General features: G+C 41.9%; 1 pseudogene across 1 annotated transcript; it reads right to left on the minus strand.

Moving 5' to 3' along the window:
* Positions 1–4,715: 4,715 nt before the first annotated feature.
* LOC309958873 (ferritin light chain-like) lies at positions 4,716–6,109 on the minus strand (annotated as a pseudogene). The gene is made up of 2 exons: positions 6,104–6,109; positions 4,716–5,251 (listed from the first exon to the last, which is right to left on the minus strand). The product of its transcript is annotated as a ferritin light chain-like (transcript).
* Positions 6,110–6,462: the final 353 nt, after the last annotated feature.

Here is a 6,462-nt window from a genome sequence, read left to right on the forward strand (position 1 = left end):
ACAAGTTAGATGAATTTAAAAACGCAATTTTGGGGATTGGAGATCAGATGGCAGCATTAAAATTGAGGATGCGTTTAGCTTGTCATGCAAAGTATACATGGATGTGTGTTACTCCTTAAAAGTACAGTGACTGTATTTGGGAATGGGAAAAAGTAAAAATGCATCTGCTGAGTGTTTGGTCAGATAATAATATTAGTCTTGATCTTAAGAAATTAAATGCTGAAATTCAGGATATACAAAATACACATCTTGATGATGTTTCGCCAGAAGATGTAATTCAAACTTTACTGGATCATTTAAAGTGGTTAAACCCTCAGTCTTGGATTACTGGAAGGTTGTCAGGATTTATTACCCTGGCCATAATTTGCCTATTATTGATAATAATCTTCTCATGTCTGTTTCGTATCCTCATGCAACAGTACACTACTCTCGGCACTAAACTTCATGGAATTATTTTGCAGCAAAAGTTAAAAAATAAAAAAGACCTGTGGGAAGCAGTCAGCCTTGAGAGCAGGTAAGGACATGCCAGGCATGCCGCCGCTGCTCGAAGGGACTGTCCCTACTTGTTCCCCTCCTTGTGCCATTCCATGGGAGATAAATCACCAGGGCCCAGAGATCAGAAAGAATGTAAAATGAGACAAGCAAAGCTGTCTTCCCCCTGCACATGCAGGTTATTTTTGATGCTTCTGGGTTTATGGGTTTCCTCCCAGGGAAGTTAACCTTGAGCCGAGACAGTCTGTAGGTAATGTAAACCACCATCTGGCAACCTTCCTTTTTCTAGTCTAGATAATCTGCAACTGTAGCGCAATAAAATTTGCCTTGCAACCATCAATTGTCTTGGTCCTTCTGACCCCATTCTTCGGTGCTACTTCAGTTCCTTACCCCTTCCCTTCTGACCCTGGGCGGTGAAATCCTCTTTCTCCGGCTGGTCCGCGGCACACATGAATATATGTTTTTGTCTTGCTGTACTGCACCTGTGCTGTCTAGTAACAGATATTTTGTCTGCTAGTAGTGTTCTAGATTATGTCTTTCCAAAGCGCTGAGGCAGTGCACCTATTCTGTAGTTGCAGCTGATGCCTGAATGTAGCCTAGCTGACAAATTATTGATTAATAAGAACTTGAATTTCTCAAAGATTTGTACTGTTAACCAAAATCTGAGCAAGGAGTCTCAAATGTAATTCTTAGCCAGAATTACATGTTAATGAACCATTTAACAGTGTGAATCAAGGAACATCAGTGTAAGGCTTTCTTTTAATTTATTTTTTACCTGCTTGAAATATCAGTTAAAGTTTGCCAGCTTGGTTGCAGATGAACGGACGTTTGAAGTTCACCAAACTACTTAATGTGGGATAGGATAATAGACTTCCAGCGCCCTCAAGGCTGTGACCTTGCAGCCATTTTACATAGCACATCCTCCTCCTATAGGGATGAACCTTTCCCTGGCCCGAAAAGTAGCAGCTCTGTTGAAGCTTTGCTTATTGTAACAGGATTTTGTTTCCAGGTTACATGTCTGTGGAAGACTTAATTCTGAATAGAGATATAGATATTACTGGAAACTAATTGTTTTTTCTATTATACTCTGATTTATCAAAACAGTAAAACATTTAAACTGTGCTACAGAAATTCAGAAGTTGTCTTGCAATCTTTAAACAATAAATGAATGAGTTGCCCTTAAAAAAAAAAAAAGGATTAAGCAGTTAAGCTGTTGGTCCCACATCAGACAAATTTTCCTATACCTTCTGTCAATATTGTTAACAGAGACTGTTATTTTATTAATCCTTATGATCCCGTGATTCTTTCTTTCATGTTTCAGGGCACAGCAGGTGAGAGAGTGGATTTGTTAAGCTGGGTGGGTTTATCCTTCTTTTATGCGTTCATTCAATTTATGTTCATTTACTTATTGTACACACATGGCAATAGAAGCTGCTAAAGCAATCATTGCTATTCTGCAAAACAACAAGGCACAGAAGCAGATGTCTTATTTCTGAGATTTCTCCCCCCAGGATTATTATGATTAAAGATCCTTTCCCCCCACTCCCTGGAGAGGACAAGGGGCTGCTCGCTGGAGGTTTTTTAATGACTTGGGGAAAGGCTCAAATATCCCCCCATTATGGTAATCCACCCCAGGGGCAAACCACACGAGAATATTATGAATTTATTTTATTGTTCTATCCTTGCAAAGGTAATACTCAGCCCATTAGAATATGAAAACTATACTGTCAAATTTCAGAATTACATGGATGAAGAAAATCACCAGTGGCATCATATCACGTGTGTTATAGTTGTATTTACTATATTGACTATATTAACTATGTTGTGTTAACAATATATTGTATAACTATATATTGAAAAGGCAAAATGCTGTAACTTATTTCAGAAAAAATAATTATGTTGGCAAACCCCAAATTGTACACTGTAGACAGGTCCTAGGAAAAGAAGATTTAATTCATAGTGGACAAGAGGTTAGCTTCTGTTTTCAGCCATGTGCTATTTCAAGAATTAAACGTCATGAATAATACAGGATATAAGAGGAATAGTCTAAAGACGGAAAAGCACATTTTGATTAGGAAAGAGAATTTAAGGCTTAAGTCTTTTTTTTTTAAGGAAAACTGCCTTATTACTATGAGATAAGAGAATTGTTTCCTTCTTTTCTTCCTTGCTTTCTTCTTTTTCTTTTTTTTAACCTTTTTAATTTTGGATATTTGACCTCTAAGCTGAGATGACTGAAAATGCCTCCTCTGGGCATCAACATTTTTGAAAGACTTTTTCCCCCTCCCTAAGGGCTGTTTGTCTCTTGGAGGCATTGTCTACATTACTCACCAAGAGGCAAGCATTTGTCCTTGCACTAAATGCTGACATGTCCTGATAAGAGGGAAGCTGCAAAGTAGAAGAATTGAAGGTCAATATGTTGATATTGGTCAAGAGCATTGATGTACATTTGTGTATTGGGGAAGGGGAGAGAAGCTTGAGAGTGGGCCAGTGGGGAGGGGTAAATATTTTGTGATGCTGTCTACCTATGGGCTTATAAAGTTTACAGCTGCATTAGGAGGACAAGCATTACCATTAGCATGAAAAGTAGGGCAGACCTCAGTTGCAAAAGCTTCTAGCCATACACATAGGGCAATACGTAAATGATACACCTTATTGCATTCACCCATTCACCCTCCCCTGTTCATGCTAATTGGAAATTTCAATCCATTTCAGAGAAGTAACACAACTATCGATCATTTTCCCTGGCACAAATCTTCCTAGAGCTCACGCACTAGCCCATGTGTCTTAGATTTAATATCTGATCACTAGCTGGATTGAAGCCAAGAGGTGGTTCCCAAAGTTGCTGCACACTAGAATCACCTGGGGAACTCTGAGACCTCCCTGTGCCCAGGCTCCTCCCTAGACCTACTGAATCAAAATCTCTGGGGCTGGGACCCAGACACCAATGTTTTTCTTAAAAGCTCTTTAGGTAATTCAAATGAGCAGCAAAGCTTGAGAAGCAGCCCAATAACGGGAACAAACTTATTTCACACAGATAAAGTGGGGCAATTCATATGTTAAAAGAACATGAATATATGTCCATGCCTCTCTCACGCTTTGTCACAGTTTACCCTTCCCCCTCCCCATATCCTCAAGTCCGTTCTCTAGTAAGTCTGTGTCTTTATTCCTGTTTTACCCCTAGGTTCTTCATGACATTTTTTTTTCTTAAATCCATATATATGTGTTAGCATACAGTATTTGTCTCTCTCTTTCTGACTGACTTCTACACTGTTGGTGGGGATGTAAATTGGTGCAACCACTAGGGAAAACGCTATGACAGTTCCTCAAAAAGCTAAAAATAGAGCTACCATATGATCCAGCAATCTTACTCCTGGGCAAATATCTGGACAAAACTATAATTCGAAAACATACATGCACCCCTATGTTCACAGCAGCACTATTTATAATAGCCAAGACATGCAAACAACCTAAATGTCCACTCACAGATGAATGGATAAAGAAGATGTGATATATATAAAATGGAATACTACTCAGCTATAAAAAAAAATGAAATAATGCCATTTGCAGCAACATGGCTGGACCTAGAGACTATTATACTAAATGAAGTAAGTGAGAAGGAGAAAGACAAATACCATATGATACCACTTATATGTGGAATCTAGAATATGATACAAATGAACTTATCCATGAAACAGAAACAGACTCACAGACATAGCACACAAACTTGTGGTTCCCGAGGGGAAGGGGGAGGTGGGGGAGTGATGGATTGGGAGTTTGGGATTAGCAGAGGTAACCTATTATATATATGATGGATAAACAACAAGGTCCTACTGTATAGTACAGGGAACTATAGTCAATGTCCTGTAATTAACCATAATGGAAAAGAATATGAAAAATTATATATATGTATAACTGAATAACTTTGTTGTACAGCATAAACTAACACAACATTGTATATCAACTATACTTCAGTAAAATAAATTTTTTAAAAAAGGAAAAAAACATGAATATATATATATATACTTATAGATATATATATATATTTCTTTTTTTCCTCTTTATTCTGTTTGTGTTTCAAATAGGCTTTTTTTTTTCCTTCTGCAAAAAGCGTTATTGTTTCCATTTGGTCCAAGGCTTGGGAGAGGGCTCCAGGGCGGTTACAAAGCTGCCTAGTAGCTGCAGAGCAGGGCTTCAGGCAGAAGCTCTGATGCCAGAGGGGCTCCTCAGAGGCGGCTGGACTTCAGAGACTCCTGTTTGTGCTCGAGGGTGAGCCTTTCAAAGAGATACTCGCCCAGCACAGCCTGCGGACCAGCCAGCCTGCGGAGGTTGGTCAGGTGGTCGCCCATCTTCTTGATGAGTTTCACCTGCTCCTCCAGGAAGCGGCTCTCCAGGAAGTCACAGAGGTGGGAGTCTGCGCGGGCGGAACCCAGAGCGCGCAGATCTGATAGTGCCTGGTGCAGGCTCTTCCCCCTAAGAATGGCAGCTTCCACAGCGTCCTGGGTTTTACCCCACTCATCTTGAGAAGGCTTCCGCGCATCCTGGAAGAGGGCGCGGCCACAGCACTGGTTTTGCATTTTCAAGAGACGCTGGGCGCCCTCACACTTCTCCTCAGCCAGTTGGCGAAAAATGTGGCCCACACTGTCCAGAGTCCCATTGTTGCTGTCGAAATAGAAGCTCAGAGAGAGGTAAGTGTCCCCAGATGCATGTTGAACAGGCGGTGGACAGCGGCCTCCACCTCGATGGAATAATTCTGACGAACCTGGGAAACTCGTGGTTGATCAGTGATAAAGAGCTAAGCTCAAAAAACGGTGTTGGCCTGTCCTGGAGGCTGAGGATAGCTGAGTGGCTGATTCCAAAGGTTGCGACAGGAAGAAAGGTTGGAGGGTGGTCAGGGGCTGGAGCAAGGAGCGTCCCTGGGTCTGTTCATTCCAAACACTGTTGAAGCAAAAGACAGAACTGCAGGACTGCCGAGCGCACTGCCTCAAATAGGCTTTGATATAAATGAACAAGAAGTCCAAGCAAGGACAAAACTTACCCTTCCCCCCACCAAAATAGCTGGCGATACTAGAATCTAGACCTGGGAAGGGATTCTTCCATTACTTTCTGAACATTCCAAGCCACTAGAGCAGTGGTTCTCAAAGTATGGTCACCTTGTAACCAAGCAGTACCCTATGGGGCCTTCCTAGGACAGACCCATCCCCCATATCCTCTGCTGTAGTTCCTCTCTGAAGTACTCCGATAATAGTATCTCAGGCATATTTCTTGAGTTTTCAGATGCTAAAAACCACCACCCAATGGAAGAAATTAACTCCTTGATGATCATGAGCACGTAGCCCCCAGACCTTCTGGCACCTAAGGATGGATAATGTTACCTGCCCTGTGGCCTCAACATCAACCAATCAGAGGATTGTGCACGAGCTGATCACATTCCCTGGGACGTCCCTCCCTCACCTGGCCTTTAAAAATGCTTTGCTGAAATCCTTTGGAGATTTCAGGGTGTTTTGGAACTCGGGCCACCCCTCTCCCTGCTCGATCCTGCAATAAACCTTTCTCTGCTCCAGACTCCAGCCTTTAGGTTTGTTTGGCCTCACTGTGCTTCAGACAGACGAACCTGCATTCGGTAACAACCTGACCAGTTTTACCAGCGTCCCCTGATAATGTGTCAGATATTCAAGTTTTAGGGCCCTGTCCCAGCCCTATGGAATCAGCAGCTCTGGTGGGGCTCAGTGATCTCTGTTATAACAGGCCCTCCAGATGATTTTTATTCACCTTAAAGTTTGAAAATATCTGCATTGTCAGCTGGCCAAAGCGTCCACCAGCAGGTGAAGGGGATTGGTGCCTGGAAAAGATAGGGACCAGCCAAGGCAAGTACAGCAGCATTTGCCGTGGTAGTAATGGAGAATGCCTTTTCTCCACTGGTTGGCACAGACTAGGATCTGGGAGCAGTGGCAGGGTTATTTAGGATGCTTT

Source organism: Leucopleurus acutus (genome assembly GCF_964270905.1).
Source record: "Leucopleurus acutus genome assembly, chromosome: 3".
Classification (NCBI taxonomy): domain Eukaryota; kingdom Metazoa; phylum Chordata; class Mammalia; order Artiodactyla; family Delphinidae; genus Leucopleurus; species Leucopleurus acutus.